This window comes from Cherax quadricarinatus, chromosome 58, assembly GCF_038502225.1.
Source record: "Cherax quadricarinatus isolate ZL_2023a chromosome 58, ASM3850222v1, whole genome shotgun sequence".
Classification (NCBI taxonomy): domain Eukaryota; kingdom Metazoa; phylum Arthropoda; class Malacostraca; order Decapoda; family Parastacidae; genus Cherax; species Cherax quadricarinatus.
The window spans coordinates 10,340,795-10,365,907 of record NC_091349.1 but is presented as its reverse complement, the minus strand read 5'-3'; the positions used below and the strand labels follow the sequence as shown (position 1 = coordinate 10,365,907).

At 44.4% G+C, this 25,113-nt stretch overlaps 1 protein-coding gene across 2 annotated transcripts in view; it reads right to left on the bottom strand.

Moving 5' to 3' along the window:
- Nucleotides 1–25,113, bottom strand: part of Utx (Utx histone demethylase) — an 806,852-nt gene that overhangs the window by 440,195 nt on the left and 341,544 nt on the right. The gene's annotated exons all lie outside the window — the stretch shown is intronic.

Here is a 25,113-nt window from a genome sequence, read left to right as displayed (position 1 = left end):
CTCATAAGAGGTATATAAATTTCTGCAACCCCAAACAAGTGAGTACTCATGCCATGTTTACACTTGTCAATGTGACCTCATCATGCTCCCCTCCCCCCCATTATCTCTCATTCCACAGTCTAATAATAAAATAATAACATAGAGACACATGATGACAGGGAACTGAGCTTACTATAAGTTCATGAGAGTACAAAACCTGCCACAAGTATAAGTATAGAGAAGTTCCTACGTGTACGTGTACATGTGTGTGTGTGTGTGTGTGTGTGTGTGTGTGTGTGTGTGTGTTGTGTGTGTGTGTGTGTGTGTGTGTGTGTGTGTGTGTGTGTGTGTGTGTGTGTGTGTGCATGCTCACCTATTTGTGGTTGCAGTGGTCGAATCACAGCCCCTGGCCGCGCCTCTTCGCTGGTCGCTAATTGGTCCACTCTCTTCCTGCTCCTTGAGCTTTATCGTACTTCTTCTTAAAGCTATGTATGGATCCTGTCTCCACTACATCACTCTCCAGATTGTTCCACTTCCTGACAACTCTATGACTGAAGAAATACTTCCTAACATCCCTGTGACTGATTTTGTGCGGTGGCTTAGGTGAAAGAGAGAAGGGGAAGATATGGAAGGAGTCAGAAGAAGGAGTAGGAAGACGGAGTAGGAAGAGGGGGGTCAAAAGAGCGGGTCGGAAGAGGGAGTCAGAAGAGGGAGTCGCAGGAGGGAGAGCAGAAACATTAAGAGGTGAACGAGGATAACAGTGGGATAGCAAAGGGGGAGAGAAGACAAAGACAGACCAAGCAAGATAGATCAAGCAAGAGATGGATCAAGCAAGATAGGCCAAGTAAGAGATAGATCAAAATTAGACCAACAGAGAGAGCTAGAAGAGACAGACAGACCAGACATAGACACAGTAAAGTGGTGACGTATTGGGGAAGCCTGACGGAGGAAAGGTGAACTAGTCTATTACATGGGTGTAGAAAAAGTGGTTACAATCACCCACGACCCCCGTCCCTTCACGACCCCCCTCCCTTCACGACCCCCGTCCCTTCACGACCCCCGTCCCTTCACGACCCCCCTCCCTTCACGACCGCCGTCCCTTCACGACTCCCGTCCCTTCACGACCCGTCCCTTCACGACCCCCCTCCCTTCACGACCCCCCTCCCTTCACGACCCCCCTCCCTTCACGACCCCCGCGTCCACAACCACCCCTCTACAACCCCCGCGTCCACAACTACCCCTCTACAACCCCCACGTCTACAACTCCCACGTCACAACCCCCGCGTCCACAATCACCTCTCTACAACCGCAGCGTCCACAACCACCCCTCTACAACCCCCACGTCTACAACTCCCACGGCACAACCCCCGCGTCCACAATCACCTCTCTACAACCGCAGCGTCCACAACCATCCCTCTACAACCCCCGCGTCCAAAACTACCCCTCTACAACCCCCACGTCTACAACTCCCACGTCACAACCCCAGCGTCCACAATCACCTCTCTACAACCCCCGCGTCCACAACCACCCCTCTACAACCCCCACGTCTACAACTCCCACGTCACAACCCCCGCGTCCACAATCACTACAACCGCAGCGTCCCCAACCATCCCTCTACAACCCCCGCGTCCACAACCACCCCTCTACAACCCCCGCGTCCACAACCACCCCTCTACAACCCCCGCGTCCACAACCACCCCACTACATCCCCCGCGTCCAAAACCACCCCTCTACAACCCCCACGTCTACAACTCCCACGTCACAACCCCTGCGTCCACAATCACCTCTCTACAACCGCAGCGTCCACAACCATAGCTCTACAACCCCCGCGTCCACAACCACCCCTCTACAACCCCCGCGTCCACAACCACCCCTCTACAACCCCCGCGTCCACAACCACCCCTCTACAACCGCAGCGTCCACAACCATCCCTCTACAACCGCAGCGTCCACAACCATCCCTCTACAACCCCCGCGTCCACAACCACCCCTCTACAAACGCAGTGTCCACAACCATCCCACTACAACCCCCGCGTCCACAACCACCCCTCTACAACAGCAGCGTCCACAACCATCCCTCTACAACTCCCACGTCCACAACCACCCCTCTACAACCCCCGCGTCCACAACCACCCCTCTACAACCCCCACGTCACAACCCCTCTACAACCCCCACGTCACAACCCCTCTACAACCCACGAGTCTACAGCCACCCCTCTACAACCCCCACGTCACAACCCCTCTACAAACCCCGCGTCCACAACCACCCCTCTACAACCCCTGCGTCCACAACCATCCCTCTAAAACTCCCACGTCCACAACCACCCCTCTACAGCCCCCGCGTCTACAACCATCCCTTTACAACTCCCACGTCCACAACCACCCCTCTACAACCCCCACGTCACAACCCCTCTACAACCCCCGCGTCCACAACCACCCCTCTACAGCCCCCGCGTCCACAACCATCCCTTTACAACTCCCACGTCCACAACCACCCCTCTACAACCCCCACGTCACAACCCCTCTACAACCCCCGCGTCCACAACCACCCCTCTACAACCCCTGCGTCCACAACCATCCCTCTAAAACTCCCACGTCCACAACCACCCCTCTACAACCCCCACGTCACAACCCCTCTACAACCCCCGCTTCCACAACCACCCCTCTACACCCCCATCGTCTACAACTCCCACGTCACAACCCCCGCGTCCACAATCACCTCTCTACAACCGCAGCGTCCACAACCACCCCTCTACAACCCCCGCGTCCACAAGTACCCCTCTACAACCCCCACGTCTACAACTCCCACGTCACAACCCCCGCGTCCACAATCACCTCTCTACAACAGCAGCGTCCACAACCATCCCTCTACAACCCCCGCGTCCACAACCATCCCTCTACAACCCCCAAGTCTACAACTCCCACGTCACAACCCCCGCGTCCACAATCACCTCTCTACAACCGCAGCGTCCACAACCATCCCTCTACAACCCCCGCGTCCACAACCACCCCTCTACAACCGCAGCGTCCACAACCATCCCTCTACAACCACCGCGTCCACAACCACCCCTCTACAACCGCAGCGTCCACAACCATCCCTCTACAACCCCCGCGTCCACAACCACCCCTCTACAACCGCAGTGCCCACAACCATCCCTCTACAACCCCCGCGTCCACAACCACCCCTCTACAACAGCAGCGTCCACAACCATCCCTCTACAACTCCCACGTCCACAACCACCCCTCTACAACCCCCGCGTCCACAACCACCCCTCTATAACCCCCACGTCACAACCCCCGCGTCTACAGCCACCCCTCTACAACCCCCACGTCACAACCCCTCTACAACCCCCGCGTCTACAACCACCCCTCTACAACCCCTGCGTCCACAACCATCCCTCTAAAACTCCCACGTCCACAACCACCCCTCTACAGCACCCGCGTCTACAACCATCCCTTTACAACTCCCACGTCCACAACCACCCCTCTACAACCCCCGCGTCCACAACCACCCCTCTACAGCCCCCGCGTCTACAACCATCCCTTTACAACTCCCACGTCCACAACCACCCCTCTACAACCCCCACGTCACAACCCCTCTACAACCCCCGCGTCCACAACCACCCCTCTACAACCCCCGCGTCCACAACTATCCCTCTACAACTCCCGCGTCCACAGCCATCCCTCTACAGCACCCGCGTCCACAGTCACTCCTCTACAACCCCCACTCCACAGCCATCCCTCTACGACCCCCAGGTCCACGAACACCAGGACCCCCACGTCCACAACTATCCCTCTACGACCCCCACGTCACAACCCCTCTACAACCCTCACGTCCACAACCACCCCTCCACGACCCCCACGTCCACGAACACCAGGACCCCCCCACGTCCACAAGCACTCCACCAACCCCTGTCCATAACCAAGCCTCTGCGACCTCCTCACAACCACAACTACCCCAACCATTTCACAACCACGACAAAGACGACTATCACAAGGACCACTATTATGACCACGTCTATTACAATGACCACCACAACAAGTATCACAATGACCACCACAACAACTATCACAATGACCACCACAACAGCTATCACAATGACCACCACAACAACTACCACAATGACCACCAAACAACTATCACAATGACCACCAAAACAACTGTTACAATCACCACAACAGCTATCACAATGACCACCACAACAACTACCACAATGACCACCACAACAACTACCACAATGACCACCACAACAACTACCACAATGACCACCAAACAACTTTCACAATGACCACCACAACAACTATCACAATGACCACCACAACAACTACCACAATGACCACCACAACAACTACCACAATGACCACCAAACAACTATCACAATGACCACCAAAACAACTATTACAATGACCACCACAACAGCTATCACAATGACCACCACAACAACTACCACAATGACCACCACAACAACTACCACAATGACCACCACAACAACTACCACAATGACCACCAAACAACTATCACAATGACCACAACAATCACAATGACCACCACAACTACCACAATGACCACCACAACAACTATCACAATGACCACCACAACAACTACCACAATGACCACCACAACAACTATCACAATGACCACCACAACAACTATCACAATGACCACCACAACAACTACCACAATGACTACCAAACAACTATCACAATGACCACCAAAACAACTATTACAATGACCACCACAACAACTACCACAATGACCACCACAACAACTACCACAATGACCACCACAACAACTACCACAATGACCACCACAACAACTACCACAATGACCACCAAACAACTATCACAATGACCACAACAATCACAATGACCACAACAACTATTACAATGACCACCACAACAACTATCACAATGACCACAACAACTATTACAATGACCACCACAACAACTATCACAATGACCACAACAACTATTACAATGACCACCACAACAACTATCACAATGACCACAACAACTATTACAATGACCACCACAACAACTATCACAATGACCACCACAACAACTATCACAATGACCACCACAACAACTATTACAATGACCACCACAACAATCACAATGTCCACCACAACAACTTCCTTTCAATTAATAGCAATAAGAGGAAGGATGGTGTAACATACAAGCGATGACCTTCCAAGTTCCTGCTCAATCAACAGGTACCTGTTTGGTAGACAGGTACCTGTCTGGTAGACAGGTACCTGTCTGGTAGACAGGTACCTGTCTGGTAGACAGGTACCTGTCTGGTAGACAGGTACCTGACCCTTGATACATACTGCATACTAGATACAACTTTTTAAACGCTCCCACATAATAATTACTAATAGTTATAATCATAACCATAATTTTTAAAGGTGTGAAGGGGTAAGCTAGTGGAAGGTCTCGGTCATCTGACCGAGACCTTCCACTGGCTCACCAGCTGCGGGTCATCAGGAAACACTTGACCTGTTTCCTGACACACATTACCTAACCTAACGTAACAGCCACAGTTGGGAGGGTGAGGGTGGTCAAGTTGTATGATCTCTGGTTTAAGGCACAACAACTCATCCTCCAACATCAACGTCCGTAAAACAACGCTCACACTTAAAACATAAACGTGATAATTTGAATATTTTTGCAAGGGGCGCATGAACACATTTTATCGAATTTATGTACTGAATTTATTTTATGTTATAAATGGTTAAGATTTGTTAACCTAACCTACTTTAAATAAGGAAATAAGTTTAACAATGAACATAACAAATCCACCTTGGTGTTAGGAGGAAAGGTTGAACACAGGCAACCAGCCTTGTATTATTGTCTGGTGTAGCTGCGCTCAACCTGTCAGACATGACCACCAAAAACGTCTCCAAGACCTTCAAGTCATCGTCAAGTGTGATGAGTGTGGTGCACACCTCATCACACACGTTCTAAATACAACGTCACAACCAGTGAATGTATAGCAGAATACGATTCTATGAAGGTTTCAATACTAGAACTGGGAATATACCTCAGTACCAATACAATCCACATTCTTCACAACACAAACTTCCTCACCGATAACACAATAAATAATAACCTATATGTAATGTATTCTTTTATAAATACATAGTATATGCATTTATACATCCCTCTAACATCATATAATGTATACTGCAATACCTTTGTATCATCAATGTATCCTTTAAGCTCTGTATACCATATTACATAATAAAACATACATAATCCTGAAGTTAGAAAAGATAGTGTGGTGGGAGAAGTAGAACATTCAAATGGCTTCGGGGAGAAATCAGTTTTTTTCCTCAAGGCCTTTTATCATCTACGAGACTATAGGTCCCTAAAATTTACACTTAAGGTGGACCCACTCTATGCACACACACACACACACACAATATATATATATATATATATATATATATATATATATATATATATATATATATATATATATATATATATATATATATATATATATATATATAGTTATTGTAACCACGAACGAGTGGTATTGATCAATAGCAACAATGCGACGAGTCAAGGACTCAAACACATGCTGCTTTGGCCCATCTCATGGTATACTTTTGATATACATTTGAAGAGTTTCGAGAGTTTATCTACTCTCTGAACCCGGCCATGGGACAGGCTCGTCTGGTGCTTGCCTGGTCAACCAGGCTGTTGCTGCTGGAGGCCCGCTGCCCCACATATCCATCACAGCCTGGTTGATCTGGCACCTGGTGAAGATACTTGTCCAGTTTCCTCTTGAAGGCTTCTACACTTGTTCCAGCCATGTTTCTGATATCTTCTGGTAAGATGTTGAATATGACTCACGAAATCGTAATGACACGATTGCAACAAACCATACCACGGGCGGGGATAGAACCCGCGATAAGAGAGTCTCAAAACTCCAGACCGTCGCGTTAGCCACTGTGGTCACAGTGGTGCCTATGCTAACATTCCTATGGTGTAGAAATATACCTAGTTGGATGAATTTTATTGTGGCTAGCTGGTCCAGTGGCTAACTCGACGGTCTGGAGTTTTGAGTCTCTCTGATCGCGGGTTCCATCCCCGCCCGTGGTATGTTTTTTTCTTTTTAAGATGTTGAATAGTCTGGGACCCCCCGTGTTGATACATGTTACATAATAAAACATAACTACTCCTGAGCGAAAACACATGACGCTCTAACCCACAGGACCACGCAATCCTGATGAGAGTAAGACACATGTGCATGTTGCACATGTGTCTTACTCTCATCTTGTCGGTATTATATACCATTCGTACACCACGCAATCCTACAAGAATGACGCACCCAGCCAATCTAGGTGTTTTACCGTCATCCAAGGACATACGATGGTGTGGGTGCCTATGAGCTAATTTCATTCTACTCCCTGTTTGGTGTGCGTCATTCTTGTAGGATTGCTTGGTCCTGTGGGTTAGAGCATCATGAGTTTTCGCTCACCATGAGGTTTGCCAAAGCAGCGTGGGTTCGAGTCCTTGGCTAGTCGCAGTGTTGTTATTGATCAATACCACTCGTTCGTGGTCACAGCAATATAGAATACTGTTCGTTGGGCTAGTACACCAAACAGGGAGCAGAATGAAATTAGCTCAGAGGTATCCACACCACCGTATGTCCTCGGATGACGGTAACACACCTAGCTTGGCTGGGTGCGTCATTCTTGTAGGATTCCGTGGTCCTGCGAGTTAGAACGTCATGTGTTTTCATTCACCATGAGGTGGGCCAAAGCAGGGTTCGAGTCCTTGGCTAGTAGCAGTGTTGTTATTGACATATATATATATATATATATATATATATATATATATATATATATATATATATATATATATATATATATATATATATATACTAGAGATTTGAAGGCTGATGCATGCAGGGGATGAGATGAAAAGTTGTAAACCTTCTCCCTGAAAGCTGGCTGCCTTGGATCAAACGTGTAGTGCAAGCTACACGCCAAGGTATTGTCCAGTGTGGGTAGATTGGTAAAGCACTGCGTACCTTGTCCTAAGGTTCGTGGGTTCGAGTCTCCTTCAGCCAGAGATCAGTGTTTGTGTATATTTCGCCTGCTCTCGCGAATTCCTTATATATATATATATATATATATATATATATATATATATATATATATATATATATATATATATATATATATATATATATATATATAGTAGAGAAAGAGAGAAAGAGAAAGAGAAAGAGAGAGAGAGAGAAAGAGAGAGAGAGAGAGTAGAGAGAGAGAGAGAGAGAGAGAGAGAGAGAGAGAGAGAGAGAGAGAGAGAGAGAGAGAGAGAGAGAGAAGTTATCAAAGCAAATGATAATGTCTTGTTAAATATTCATGAGGCAGATCAGCCATCCTGCCAGAGTGTCAAACGTTTTAGAAACTTCAATTTCAGACTCCTATGAAAGGAGGGCAATACCCCCTTAGCTGCTGTCTACAAAAACTAACAGAGTGCAAAATGTTTAACAGGCTTCCGATTCCCATTCACCCAACTGAGGGAGGGAGGTAGTATCATCCAGGATGGGGGAACAACTGGGACCAACGAGTCAGTTAAATTGTTAACAGTACAACGATGTATGACACTTTCCAGTCAAACAGGTCAAAAAGAAACACAACAGTACACAAACACTGACGTTGCTGGGAAGAACAGCAACAAGAGGCAAGACAATCGAAGAGGAAGAAACTAAGACTCAACAACAACAACAAAGAAGGAAATAATTTTCAATACAAGACAGAATAGGGGAATAGAAACCAAGATGAATGAAAATTTTAAATGAAAGAAAGTAAATAATAAAGAGGAAGAGGAGAGTGTACCAGAAGAGAAAGAAAAATATGATGATGAATTATGATTACTAATGATGAATGTTATACATGCAGCTGATAACACAATCTGACTGAGCACGCCGTGTGGGGTGCTAGGAATTGGAGGTGAGAGAGGTGAAGGGTAATGAGTGGAGGAAGAGTGGTGACCCTTGACTCCATGGAGGTGACTGGTGACCCCGGGCCTTCAGAAGACCCCAGGGTCATCAGCCAAGAGGTCACAGCACCAGGAGATCAAGGAGTGTGTGAACCTTGAACACTCTTCTCCCAACATCCACCGACCTCCTTAACTGACGACCAGTGTTCCTGCATCATCTCTCCCCTTAAGGGAGGTTCCTTGATGCTGCTGAGGGGCTCTTGATCTAGGGAACTGGATCTGTGCTCCAGCTCACTGAACTGATCCTAAATACCTTCCATCCCCCCACAGGCATTTTATAATCCCTAGGTGTTTAGCGCTCCGCATAATAATTCATCTCTAGTGTGTTTGCACAACACTCCGAGTCATGGCTCCTGGATACGCCTCTTAACTACTATACACCAGCTTTACTGATTTTTAACACCCACGGAGGGATCATACCTATTCTTGAAGCTATGTATGGTGCCTGTCCCCCCCCACCCCTCTTTTCTAGTCACTCTGGTACATTACACTTACGGCACCAGAACTAACAGAGAAGTATTTCCTTACGTCTCTGTGGCTCACCTCCGTCTTTAGCTGTCATTTATGTACACTAGTTTCCTCTCCTATCTCACGCAGCCTCTATCCAATCTACATAATCCCCTAGGTATTTTGTATGTCATGATCATGTATACCCTGATCCTCTTCTCTTGTACTACTTAGGTCCTGAAGTCAGTCCTTGCAGTCCAGCCCTCTCACCTCTGGTACCAGTCTCCTTGTAAACCTTACATCTTGTCTAGTTTCTTTGTATGCCTGATACTCCATGTTGGCGCTGCTAGATCTAACCTATATTATACATAATATGTTAAATAGTTTTTTTTACGTTCCTTGAAGCAGGTCAAAGTGGGAAAAAATGCAAACACAAATAGGAAACTACACACTCAAACACTGAGAGGCCCAAAGTACACTGGAATAAAAGAACAGGAAAGACATAATCATGATATACAAAATTCTCAAGAGGATTACACAGAGCAAATAGGTACAGGCTATTTGAAATATGAGGAGGAAGCCTGGAGATAGATGGCAGCTAACGACGATAATGAGCCACAGGGATTTAAAAAGCATTTCTGAAGTCTTAGAATGGATGGAAGAATACACCAAATACATGTAGTGGTGTTGGAGGCCAACATTTAACAATGTTCAAGAGTAAATTAGATTGAGAAACCAGGAAAGAGAAAAAAAATAGGTCGATAAAAGTTGAAGGGACAGAGTCAGAAGTTGACTCAACCCTTGCAAACACAACTAAGTGAGTACTGAAGAGGGAACACTCCCAAGCATAGCTTTGTTCCTGCAGCTAGAAATAGGCCATGACACATCTACCCACCCCCACCTACATATCACACGGCCTTGCGCAGCTTGCGCCAGCAGCGCCGTCTGCAGCGCTCTTCACAATGACAGACTTGCCCCGCCAGATACGAAGGTCTTTCTCCACGGTTCAATAATGCCAAGGAATTGTCTGCGGTGACATTTGCTTCGCAACACTCACTCACTCTCACATTAATTGACACCTCAAGTAACCCACAAATCAACAAACCACAACAAACAATAATACACTAAAATACAAAACAATAACCTGGATATTAATACATTGGTTTGCAAGGCACTTAAATTTAAAGCCAAATGTAATATTTCTCAGATACCGAAAATTGTATGGTGAGAAATATAATGTTACCTAGAATTCTCACAGCATAATGGCTGAAGGGAGGGCTGCTAACAGCAACAGTCTGGTGGAACAAGCAATTAACAAGGAAGCCTAGCCTCTGGCTGGGCTGCCAGGGTAGAAAAAGTGCCTGGAAATCAGTCACAGGTATGTCCCAGGTAAGGATAAACGAGGAATTATGTGTTATCACCAGAATAAAACTGCCACAACAACAAGTCACATGAAAGACTTAAATAGTTATTAAGCTTCAGCTTGGTTTCAAGATCATTTTTGTACGTTTGTCCTAGTGTGTATTATCATGTCTCTGTCTTCCTGTGTGTGTGGGAGAGAGAGAGAGAGAGAGAGAGAGAGAGAGAGAGAGAGAGAGAGAGAGAGAGAGAGAGAGAGAGAGAGAGAGAGAGTACTTATCTGTAGTTAAAGGAGCAAGCTTTTTAGTGATGTAACTTTTCCAGAGTTTAGTTTGACATGTAACTGCTGTCAAGATTCCAGTGAATAAAGTACTACTTCCTGCTGGATTCAATACCAGTGTTGTACAACGCTATCTGAGGCAGCAACTGACAGATATACACTAGACCATAGCCTCCACCACCCCGTGTACATGGCTTTACTCAATGATAAAATATGAAACCAGACAAAGATAATTTTATGAACCTACATGGGTATGTTGGCAGGGGATACAACTCCACATGTTATGTCATGTTATGGGACCCATGGCTTAACCCATGTTTTCAATATGGAGTTGGTCGTCCATTTGCAGCTAAAACAGCATCAATTCGTCGTTGAGCCATTCCTCGAGCAAAACCTGCTCTAACTCTTCCAAAGACGACGGTGGAGGAAATTGGTTCCTGACTTGCTGTTCCAACTGACCCCACAGATGCTCGATAATATTTAGATCCGACGATTGCGCGGGCCAATCCAAGTGTCTGACTTCACTTTCGTGTTCTTCATGACAATTTTAAACAACTCTAGCGGTGTGAATTGGTACATTATCGTCTTGGAAGATAGCGCAACAAGGGACCTGTAACACATTTATATTGATTATTCAGTCATTCGACATTTCAGTCAGTAGGTGTTTATGTTATTTTGTCCAATCCCTTGTGTGAACTTACCTGGGTATGTTGTCGGGGGATACAACTCCAGCTTCAGACACGTCACCTCTACCTCAACAATATAGAACTTTGCCTCGCAACTTAAAGGACTCACCCTCGATTCCAGAATGAAATGAGAGGAATGGGCAAGTCTACCTAGCAGTAAATAAGTACATGGGAGTTAGCTGACTATATTGGGTCACATTATGGAGAGGTTCCGAAAGAATCTTATTGGAAATAAGCCACACAGCCTGGCTTTCTTGGACTCTCCTGGGTTAATAATTAAGAGGGTTAATAATTATGAAGGGTTAATAATTAAGAAGGGTTAATAATTAAGAAGGGTTAATAATTAAGAAGGGTTAATAATTACTAAAGAACTTCCGTACCATGCACTTCCATACCGTACACATGATGTAATTATCATCATCTTTGCATCCAGGTTAAGCCATGGGGTCCCTTTGTTTCTCGTATTATCCTCGTGTTCTGAACTTTGAGATTATAATGTTCAACATTTCTTGTTGGATCCAGGTGCGGTACTGCCAAGAAAAGTCACGCTGAGGAACAAGCTTGTAACTGCACAACGCTTCACTCCGTGTAGAGCTTTATATATTCATATTTGATTAAAAGTGAAACGTTGTCAAAAAAATCTTGTTCCGGAAAGTGCGCCTTTCTTCAAAATGTCTTGTGTTGCCTGTCAGCTTAGTTGTGGTTTCTTACGGTGTTCTTTTCAGATAATTCTTCGATCCTACACAGTCTCCATAGAAGGTCTGTTCTCTCTACAACATAATCTGCCCAAAAGAGATGAATCTTTGTATCCCGTGGTGGCTGGTTCTTATAGACTCTCCATACTCACTTTTATCAATGTCAGTTTCGATCAATGTGAAGACCAGGTATAGTCTCGCTGTTTTGTCCCCTCCTCCTATTCTGAAAGCTTCCATCACATGATGACTATTTAAATACCTCCCTTCATGCTGGTGAAAGGCTCTTAATCCAAGGTACTTTAGTTATCCTTCCCTCCCTTGGATCAAACCACATTACCTAATTCCCAGGTGCTACATGACCCCTACACATTTAGTGATTCCCTCTAATCATAAAATTCCTCACTGCTGCACAACATTGAAGATGATCCTATGAACTTTGTGTATGTTTTAAATTCATCTTCGTGAGCAGCCTCCTGAAAGAAGTTCTCTTGTTAGCCACTTTGCAAATGCTGGGATTAGTGAGTTGATATGGAGATGTGCTGAGTGTGATGCTGACTACCAGATGTTTCTCCACATATATTATCTGTAGTATCTCTCTTCCCAGGGAGCATCCTGTATCTGAGAGAGAGAATTAGTTACTTTTTCATTGGTTACCTGCACTTGTGTGCGTCTTGCTACATGCAGTGGTCGGGTAGTCACACTCTAGGCGCTGGTCTGGGAGGTCAAGAGTTCAATCCCTGGAAGGAGGATCGAGCCTCTCCATGGTCTCACATAGTTAAACTTAATTCATTGTAAAAAAAAATGAATAGATGAACCGAAAATGTGTGTCCTATTCTCTAACTACCTCGAACCCCGCAGATCTGAGTACCAACTATGACGACGACCATCACTGCTGTTAATATTACTACTGTCGCTACTGCTGCAGCTGCTGCCGCTGCCGCCGCCGCCGCCGCCGCCGCCGCCACTGCTGCCACCACCGCCGCACCGATCATCGCCACTGATGCTACCACCAAGGAAGGTTGCTTGATGGTGGTGAGGGGCTCTTGATTTAGGGAATTAGATCTGTCCTCCAATTCCCTAAATTAAGCCCGAATGCCTTCCATTTCCTGCCCCCACAGGCGCTGTATAATCCCTACGGGTTTAGCGCTCCCCCGTGATAATAATAATGCTAACACCACCACCACTGCTACCACTACCACCACCACCGACTACCGCCACTGCTACCACCACCACCATGCCGCCTCCACGAACACTGACCTCCCAGGCAGGGCGTATTCAGCAAGACACAGGTAAGTCATGTAAACATGTAGTAGTGCCCTAGGCGTGTCATCATTCATCTGGCCAGCCTAGTACATGACCCTAGACCTCAACACTACCACAACCACAACACTTATGGTGAGAGGTGACTTCAAGGTTACCACAACATACTTCCGGGGATCATCGTACCCTCAGTTCGCTCACACACCAGGCCTCCCATTACACCACCTTAGCAATCAGGCTGTTAGTGCTCGCTGCACGCATTCCAACATGAGCCCAGATGATCAGCAAGGATGGAATGGGGTATGGAGGTCAGGGTTTAGGAATGGAAGGAAAGATTACGAAGGAGGATAGGGGAGTTAGGGAAAAAGTGATTGAAAAGAGAGGGAGAGGGGGAGAAAGTGAGGGGGGGGCAGAAGAGAAAAAAATATAATCAAATAAGATATGACAAAAATATAGACCATTAACCCACCTACACTAAGACCCAACAACAAACACTCGCTCACAAATACCAGTCATTACCTCTCAAACATGAAGCAAAATACACAACATGTACTTATAAGAAACATAACAATATTGTCTACTTCCTCTAGTATCTACTCCTGATCATCACTTCCTCTAGTATCTACTCCTGATCATCACTTCCTCTAGTATCTACTCCTGATCATCACTTCCTCTAGTATCTACTCCTGATCATCACTTCCTCTCATATTACTCCTGATCATCACTTCCTCTCATATTACTCCTGATCATCACTTCCTCTCATATTACTCCTGATCATCACTTCCTCTCATATTACTCCTGATCATCACTTCCTCTCATATTAACTCCTGATCATCACTTCCTCTCATATTACTCCTGATCATCACTTCCTCTCATATTTACTTCTGATCATCACTTCCTCTCATATTACTCCTGATCATCACTTCCTCTCATATTACTCCTGATCATCACTTCCTCTCATATTACTCCTGATCATCACTTCCTCTCATATTACTCCTGATCATTACTTCCTCTCCTCCTGATCATACTTCCTCTCATATTACTCCTGATCATCACTTCCTCTCATATTACTCCTGATCATCACTTCCTCTCATATTACTCCTGATCATTACTTCCTCCCATATTACTCCTGATCATCACTTCCTCTCATATTACTCCTGATCATTACTTCCTCTCATATTACTCCTGATCATTACTTCCTCTCATATTACTCCTGATCATTACTTCCTCTCATATTACTCCTGATCATTACTTCCTCTCATATTACTCCTGATCATTACTTCCTCTCATATTACTCCTGATCATCACTTCCTCTCATATTACTCCTGATCATCACTTCCTCTCATATTACTCCTGATCATCACTTCCTCTCATATTACTCCTGATCATCACTTCCTCTCATATTACTCCTGATCATCACTTCCTCTCATATTACTCCTGATCATCACTTCCTCTCATATTACTCCTGATCATCACTTCCTCTCATATTACTCCTGATCATCACTTCCTCTCATATTACTCCTGATCATTACTTCCTCTCATATTACTCCTGATCATTACTTCCTCTCATATTACTCCTGATCATTACTTCCTCTCATATTACTCCTGATCATTACTTCCTCTCATATTACTCCTGATCATCACTTCCTCTCATATTACTCCTGATCATCACTTCCTCTCATATTACTCCTGATCATCACTTCCTCTCATATTACTCCTGATCATCACTTCCTCTCATATTACTCCTGATCATCACTTCCTCTCATATTACTCCTGATCATCACTTCCTCTCATATTACTCCTGATCATCACTTCCTCTCATATTACTCCTGATCATCACTTCCTCTCATATTACTCCTGATCATCACTTCCTCTCATATTACTCCTGATCATCACTTCCTCTCATATTACTCCTGATCATTACTTCCTCTCATATTACTCCTGATCATCACTTCCTCTCATATTACTCCTGATCATTACTTCCTCTCATATTACTCCTGATCATCACTTCCTCTCATATTACTCCTGATCATTACTTCCTCTCATATTACTCCTGATCATTACTTCCTCTCATATTACTCCTGATCATCACTTCCTCTCATATTACTCCTGATCATTACTTCCTCTCATATTACTCCTGATCATCACTTCCTCTCATATTACTCCTGATCATTACTTCCTCTCATATTACTCCTGATCATCACTTCCTCTCATATTACTCCTGATCATCACTTCCTCTCATATTACTCCTGATCATCACTTCCTCTCATATTACTCCTGATCATCACTTCCTCTCATATTTACTCCTGATCATCACTTCCTCTCATATTACTCCTGATCATCACTTCCTCTCATATTACTCCTGATCATTACTTCCTCTCATATTACTCCTGATCATCACTTCCTCTCATATTACTCCTGATCATCACTTCCTCTCATATTACTCCTGATCATTACTTCCTCTCATATTACTCCTGATCATTACTTCCTCTCATATTACTCCTGATCACTTCCTCTCATATTACTCCTGATCATCACTTCCTCTCATATTACTCCTGATCATTACTTCCTCTCATATTACTCCTGATCATTACTTCCTCTCATATTACTCCTGATCATGACTTCCTCTCATATTACTCCTGACTCCTGATCATACTTCCTCTCATATTACTCCTGATCACTTCCTCTCATATTACTCCTGATCATCAATTCCTCTCATATTACTCCTGATCATTACTTCCTCTCATATTTACTCCTGATCATCAATTCCTCTCATATTACTCCTGATCATCACTTCCTCTCATATTACTCCTGATCATTACTTCCTCTCATATTACTCCTGATCATTACTTCCTCTCATATTACTCCTGATCATTACTTCCTCTCATATTACTCCTGATCATCACTTCCTCTCATATTACTCCTGATCACTTCCTCTCATATTACTCCTGATCATCAATTCCTCTCATATTACTCCTGATCATCACTTCCTCTCATATTTACTCCTGATCATCACTTCCTCTCATATTACTCCTGATCATCACTTCCTCTCATATTTACTCCTGATCATCACTTCCTCTCATATTTACTCCTGATCATCACTTCCTCTCATATTTACTCCTGATCATCACTTCCTCTCATATTACTCCTGATCATCACTTCCTCATATTTACTCCTGATCATCACTTCCTCTCATATTACTCCTGATCATCACTTCCTCTCATATTACTCCTGATCATCACTTCCTCTCTTCTGATCATCTCATATTTACTCCTGATCATCACTTCACTTCCTCTCATATTTACTCTGATCATCATATTTGATCATCACTTCCTCTCATATTTACTCCTGATCATCACTTCCTCTCATATTACTCCTGATCATCACTTCCTCTCATATTTACTCCTGATCATCACTTCCTCTCATATTTACTCCTGATCATCACTTCCTCTCATATTACTCCTGATCATCACTTCCTCTCATATTTACTCCTGATCATTACTTCCTCTCATATTACTCCTGATCATCACTTCCTCTCATATTTGCTCCTGATCATCACTTCCTCTCATATTACTCCTGATCATCACTTCCTCTCATATTTACTCCTGATCATTACTTCCTCTCATATTTGCTCCTGATCATCACTTCCTCTCATATTTACTCCTGATCATTACTTCCTCTTATATTAATCCTGATCATTACTTCCTCTTATATTACTCCTGATCATTACTTCCTCTCATATCTACTCCTGCTCACTGTCACATCCTGCTCCTGGTCACTGTCTCTGCGGCCCGGTCCCAGACCAGGCAACCTGGTTGTTGGCCTGGTCGGCCAGGTTGTTGGTGCCCACCGCCCATAAATGCAACGTATGCACCACAGCCCGGCTGATCAGGTACTATATTAAGGAAATTATCACAATTCCACTTGAAGACAGCAATGAGTTTGTTGATAATTTCCCTTATGTATGAAGGTAAAGTTTTGAAGTGTTGGTCATTTTACATTTATTGAGTTTTCTCTGAGTGTACTCACTGTGCCCCTGTTATTATTTGCAGGTATTTTGCATTGTCTGCCAAGCCTCTTACATTCCTATGTAGTGACTGAATCAATCCCTCCAGAATCTTCCAAGTGTAGGTCATGTATCTTTCTCACGTACATTTTAAGGGTTACAGTTCGAGGGACTTCAAGTGCTTCCAGTAATTTAGGTTATACCAGCTGTGGCGGTTCTCTGTACATTATTTACTCAGGTTTCTCCATTAAACTTCCACTCAACTAACAGATTTAAATTTGACTTGTGCTTTAATCTCGTTTTTATTTCCTGAATTTTTTGTAACTTATTACTTAACAAATATAGAGTACTAAGGATCTCTCTCTTCCCTACTGTGTTTTAGGCTATGAGAACTGTGACGGTTCTCTCTACATTCTCCATCTCTGCAATTTCGCCTGCCTTGAAGAAGGACGTTAGTGTACAACAATATTCCAGCCAAGAAAGAACGATTAAGGTGAAGAATATCATCACTGGCTTGGCATCTCTTAAGAATGGTATATAATACCAACAAGATGATTGAGCAGGCGGAACGTTTAATCAGTAAAGATACTCAAGTGTTGCACTTGTATCTTGCTCATCAACTTGCCCGCATTATACACCATTTTCAGCATACCTGTCAAACACTGCAATACAACACTATCTTGGTACAGAGGACATCTTCCATAATTTCACTGTTTAATCACTAGTTATGAGTGAGAAAGGTCGTATTCCAGAAAGACCTGCTTAGCATGAGTCAGTAGGCTTGCTGTAGTGCTACTCAAGTTGTTCTACTAGTGGACCCCACCACCTCTTACATCATCGAGATCTTATATACCTCACCTTCGCCCGTATATAAAACTCCATTCTTATGCTTCAGCTTCATATCGTTCCAGACCATGGAACTGATCTCTTCTCCAGGCTGAGACACTGACCACCTCACACACTATTGCCCCAAGGCTGATGGACTGATTACATCATCTTTACCTTGCCACTACTCCTATCGCCTCCATTCTCCTCTGTATTTGACTGAAGAAGCCTACCGCGTAGGCGAAACGTTTCAACAATAAAGATACCTAACTGTTGCACATGTGTCTTGCTCATCGGCTTGGCATCTCTTGAAGATTCTAGTCATCCAAACAATCAGTTTCCTGGTGGTTGTAATAGCAACACTGCTGTGCTGCAGAATGTCAGATCTGACATTGTTACTCTCACGCCTCTCCATTAAACTTCCACTCCAATCTCGCTTTCATTTCCTGAATTCTTTTGTAACTTAGTACTTAAAGATTATTACGGATCTTTCTCTTCCCCATTCTAGAGGTGTTTCTAGTAACTTTAGTGTTTTACTGAGTCTAACCAAGCAATATATGATCGACTCAACATTGATATACAGTGATCTAGTTACATCTACTATTTAAAGAGCTGGTCATGTCCAGGGTACACACACACACACACACACACACACACACACACACACACACACACACACACACACACACACACACACACACACAGTACGCAGCGAAGCATGGAGTCTACACCTGGTCAAGCACGTGAGGAACCTGGAGAGGGTCCAAAGGTTTGTAAATAGGCTATTACCAGAACCGAGATGAATGTACTGTGAAGACGAGTGAAGGAATAACCTTAACGGAGAGAGAGAAAAAAGGAAAAGATGATTACTACAAGCAAAATTCCAAGAATAATAATAGGGCAGATTGTTTGAATTAAGAGGACCAGGAGTGAAATCTGGAAACAGATGAACCACAGAGATATAAGGAAGAGTTTGTTTCGTCTCAGGATGGTTGAAAGGTGGAATGACTTGGATGAAGCAGTGGTGGAGGCAAACTCAATACACAGCTTTAAGAGCAGATCAGAAAACACTGATATCATAGTGATCTAGGAGGCAGGGCCAGGAACTGAATTTCGACTCCCGTCAGCACAACTTGGTGAGTATACACACAGACACACACACAGACACACACACAGACACACACACACACACACACACACACACACACACACACACACACACACACACACACACACATACACTAAACACGCACGCACGCACGCACATACAACAGACCTAGTTTCTAATCGACATGTGCCTAGGACAAAATGGTAACCTACACACACACACACTGACCAGTCGCGACTCCTTGCTTGACTCCCCGGAAGCTATCAAGGTCTACCACAATCCTGGCTACCTCATGAATATCTAAACCTTAAATATCACTTGCATCAAAACTCCACATAGACCACTTAAAAACCCACAAATACCAATTAAAGCTTGTGTATAAAATGCAGTAAACACAACTTAATGCCTTTAATTGCTACTTAAATTCCCAAAATAAAATTTAAAAGCCAAAACTATCATTTAAAACATCACTACGTCTTAAAAACCAAAAATACCATTTAGAAGACACAAAACGCCACTTATACCCGCATTGTCACTTATAACAGCACCAGGATAACAGTATCAGTATTTCCAGGATCACCACTATTATCACCACTACAAGTATCAGTCCTTCCAGTACCACCACTACAAGCATTAGTATTTTCAGCACTTCTACTACAACTATTACTACTACAATTATCACAGCTACAAGTACCAGTACTTCCAGTACTACCACTACAATAACATCAAAAATACCACTAAAAGTAAACAAATACCAACTACGTCACAAGCATCACATCATCAATTAGCTCCCCCAAGACGAAACTGGTCACGGATACAGTCAAAAACCAGTTTGATTTTTTCTAACCTGTTTCTTCCTCCCTCCTTCCTATTCTGCCTTTCTTTTCTTATATCATCATCGCTTTACTGAAGTCTTGTAACTTAGACTGACAGATTTCATCACCTCTTGTCTTAACTCATCCTCCGTCATGGAATATGACAAGGAAATATAGCTATCATGTCTTCCAACTATGTAAATATCATATAGAAATAATGGTAAAATTATTGACAAAATATTAGGTAAATAGACGCAAATGGAACCGACACTTGATTGTGGCAACGTTTCGCTCTCCAGGAGCTTTGTCAAACCGTTACGACTTGACAAAGGTCCTGGAGAGCGAAACGTTGCCACAATAAAATGTCACAGTAACTGCATCTGTGTGCATTTATTTAACAAGTATCATATCGAATCGTGTATCAACACTGCCAGTGTTTGTACTAACAAGCAACACCCATACTGTTGGTGTTCTTATCATGTAACTCATTGAGAATAATATAGCTGCACACTGCGAGTGTACCTAACTTGATTTAACAAAAATATATTTTAAACTGAGATTAGAGATTATCGTGACGCCCGCTGAGTGAAACTGGCAGGTGCAGATCACGTAGCTTTCTGTCTCTAAGGACATTCATACTGTATTCGACGTACATTATACAGAACCATTTTCTTGTGTGTCACCTATGCCAGCCTTAGGCACGGTTGGTCATTGCTTACCAGAATGTGGGCGGCACCATCCGGGTACGGGGTGGCTGTGCTGGAGCGGTCTGACGTTTCAGAGAGAGGGTGGGCGGTCTGGGAGAGACTTTCTAACATACAAGAACAAGCCCCGGACTGTCAGACCATCACCTGCCTCGGGCTGGATCACATCATACAAGACCTCTCTCTTCCAGAATGAATGTGTTATAGCTGCAGTAGTGTGTCCTCTATAACTGCAGCAGTGAAAATATTCTCTATAACTGCAGCAGAGAGAATGTTCTCTATAGCTGCAGCAGTGAGTGTTCTCTATAACTGCAGAAATGAGAATGTTAACTATAGCTGCAGCAATGAGAGTGTTCTCTATAACTGCAGAAGTGAGAATGTTCTCTATAACTGCAGCAGTGAGAATGTTCTCTATAACTGCAGCAGTGAGTGTTCTCTATAACTGCAGCAGTGAGAATGTTCTCTATAGCTGCAGCAGTGAGAATGTTCTCTATAGCTGCAGCAGTGAGAATGTTCTCCATAGCTGCAGCAGTGAGAATGTTCTCTATAGGTGCAGCAGTGAATGTTCTATATAGCTGCAGCAGTGAATGTTCTATATAGCTGCAGCAGTGAGAGTGTTCTATATAGTTGCAGCAGTGAGTGTTCTCTATAACTGCAGCAGTGAGTGTTCTCTATAGCTGCAGCAGTGAGTATGTTCTCTATAACTGCAGAAGTGAGAATGTTCTCTATAACTGCAGCAGTGAGAATGTTCTCTATAGCTGCAGCAGTGAGAGTGTTCTCTATAGCTGCAGCAGTGAATGTTCTATATAGCTGCAGCAGTGAATGTTCTATATAGCTGCAGCAGTGAGAGTGTTCTATATAGTTGCAGCAGTGAGAATGTTCTATATAGCTGCAGCAGGAGAGTGTTCTATATAGCTGCAGCAGGAGTGTGTTCTATACAGCTGCAGCAGGAGTGTGTTCTATACAGCTGCAGCAGTGAGAGTGTTCTATATAGCTGCAGCAGTGAGTGTGTTCTATACAGCTGCAGCAGTGTGTTCTATATAGCTGCAGCAGTGAGAGTGTTCTATATAGCTGCAGCAGTGAGTGTGTTCTATATAGCTACAGCAGTGAGAGTGTTCTACACAGCTGCAGCAGTGAGAGTGTTCTATACAGTTGCAGCAGGAGAGTGTTCTATATAGCTGCAGCAGTGAGAGTGTTCTATACAGCTGCAGCAGGAGAGTGTTCTATATAGCTGCAGCAGTGAGAGTGTTCTATATAGCTGCAGCAGTGAGGGTGTTCTATACAGCTGCAGCAGTGAGAGTGTTCTATACAGCTGCAGCAGTGAGAGTGTTCTATACAGCTGCAGCAGTGAGGGTGTTCTATACAGCTGCAGCAGTGAGAGTGTTCTATACAGCTGCAGCAGTGAGTGTGTTCTATACAGCTGCAGCAGTGAGGGTGTTCTATATAGCTGCAGCAGTGAGTGTTCTATATAGCTGCAGCAGTGAGTGTTCTATACAGCTGCAGCAGTGAGAGTGTTCTATATAGCTGCAGCAGTGAGTGTTCTATACAGCTGCAGCAGTGAAAGTGTTCTATATAGCTGCAGCAGTGAGAGTGTTCTATACAGCTGCAGCAGTGAGTGTGTTCTATATAGCTGCAACAGTGTGTTCTATATAGCTGCAGCAGTGAGAGTGTTCTATACAGCTGCAGCAGTGTGTTCTATATAGCTGCAGCAGTGAGAGTGTTCTATACAGCTGCAGCAGTGAGAGTGTTCTATACAGCTGCAGCAGTGAGAGTGTTCTATATAGCTGCAGCAGTGAGAGTGTTCTATACAGCTGCAGCAGTGAGAGTGTTTTATACAGCTGCAGCAGTGAGAGTGTTCTATATAGCTGCAGCAGTGAGAGTGTTCTATACAGCTGCAGCAGTGAGAGTGTTTTATACAGCTGCAGCAGTGAGAGTGTTCTATACAGCTGCAGCAGTGAGAGTGTTCTATACAGCTGCAGCAGTGAGTGTTTTATACAGCTACAGCAGTGAAAGTGTTCTATACAGCTGCAGCAGTGAGTGTGTTCTATACAGCTGCAACAGTGTGTTCTATATAGCTGCAGCAGTGAGAGTGTTCTATACAGCTGAAGCAGTGAGTGTGTTCTATATAGCTGCAGCAGTGAGAGTGTTTTATACAGCTGCAGCAGTGAGTGTGTTCTATACAGCTGCAGCAGTGAGAGTGTTTTATACAGCTGCAGCAGTGAGTGTGTTCTATATAGCTGCAGCAGTGAGTGTGTTCTATACAGCTGCAGCAGTGAGAGTGTTCTATATAGCTGCAACAGTGAGTGTGTTCTATATAGCTGCAGCAGTGAGAGTGTTCTATATAGCTGCAGCAGTGAGAGTGTTCTATATAGCTGCAGCAGTGAGAGTGTTCTATACAGCTGCAGCAGTGAGAGTGTTCTATATAGCTGCAGCAGTGAGTGTGTTCTATATAGCTGCAGCAGTGAGTGTGTTCTATATAGCTGCAGCAGTGAGAGTGTTCTATACAGCTGCAGCAGTGAGAGTGTTCTATACAGCTGCAGCAGTGAGAGTGTTCTATACAGCTGCAGCAGTGAGTGTGTTCTATACAGCTGCAGCAGTGAGAGTGTTCTATATAGCTGCAGCAGTGAGTGTGTTCTATATAGCTGCAGCAGTGAGTGTTCTATACAGCTGCAGCAGTGAGAGTGTTCTATACAGCTGCAGCAGTGAGAGTGTTCTATATAGCTGCAGCAGTGAGAGTGTTCTATATAGCTGCAGCAGTGAGAGTGTTCTATATAGCTGCAGCAGTGAGTGTGTTCTATATAGCTGCAGCAGTGAGTGTTCTATACAGCTGCAGCAGTGAGAGTGTTCTATACAGCTGCAGCAGTGAGAGTGTTCTATGCAGCTGCAGCAGTGAGAGTGTTCTATACAGCTGCAGCAGTGAGGGTGTTCTATACAGCTGCAGCAGTGAGAGTGTTCTATACAGCTGCAGCAGTGAGAGTGTTCTATACAGCTGCAGCAGTGAGTGTTTTATACAGCTGCAGCAGTGAGAGTGTTTTATACAGCTGCAGCAGTGAGAGTGTTCTAACACTCTCTGCAAATTTACTCAATGTTTGGTTTCACTGATTCCCGAGCGTTGCACATAGTACATATAATTGTATATACGTTCTTTGAATACTATCTGATTGGACTATAGGCCGGGTACTACACGATTATTAAAAGTACTTGTACTCGTTATACTGATTCTGTGCTGTATCGAAGTTGTGGGAAGAAGGAAAGATGAAGTTGAGCGGATGCGACGTAGTGGGGGAAAAATAAGGAAGTGAAAACAAAAAGGAGGAACTGAGAAGAAAGGGAGGATGCGAAAAAGTATGTAGAAGCAGGAAAGAGGAAGTGGGAGAGAGTAAAAATAAAGGAAATTTTGAGGAAGAAATCGGAGTCAGTAGGAGTATTAAAACCTGGAAGACCAATGAAAAGAGAAGTAACATGTCCATGTTACTTCTCTTTTATAAACCTTAAACAGACATCTTGTCCGAAATGGAGCACTTGCAAGTGTGTGCAAAAGAGGAGCCTTAAAAAAAATCGTACTTAAGAGTGGGCATCTTTAAGGGGTCTATTTAAGGCATTCTTTAGAAAGGGCATCTAAAATAACAGGGCCAATTAAAAGACCAGAGACGCGAGAGGGAGAGAGGGAGAGGGAGGGAGAGAGAGAGAGAGAGAGAGAGAGAGAGAGAGAGAGAGAGAGAGAGAGAGAGAGAGAGAGAGAGAGAGAGAGAGAGAGAGAGAGAGAGAGAGAGAGAGAGAATGTTCATAGACGAGGCGTTATGAAGATCCTGAGGCTCAGCACAAAGTCGCCACCGCCGCTGCTGCCGCCGCTGCTGCCGTTGCCACCGCCGCTGCTGCCGTTGCCGCCGCTGCTGCTGCCGTTGCCGCCGCTGCTGCCGTTGCCGCCGC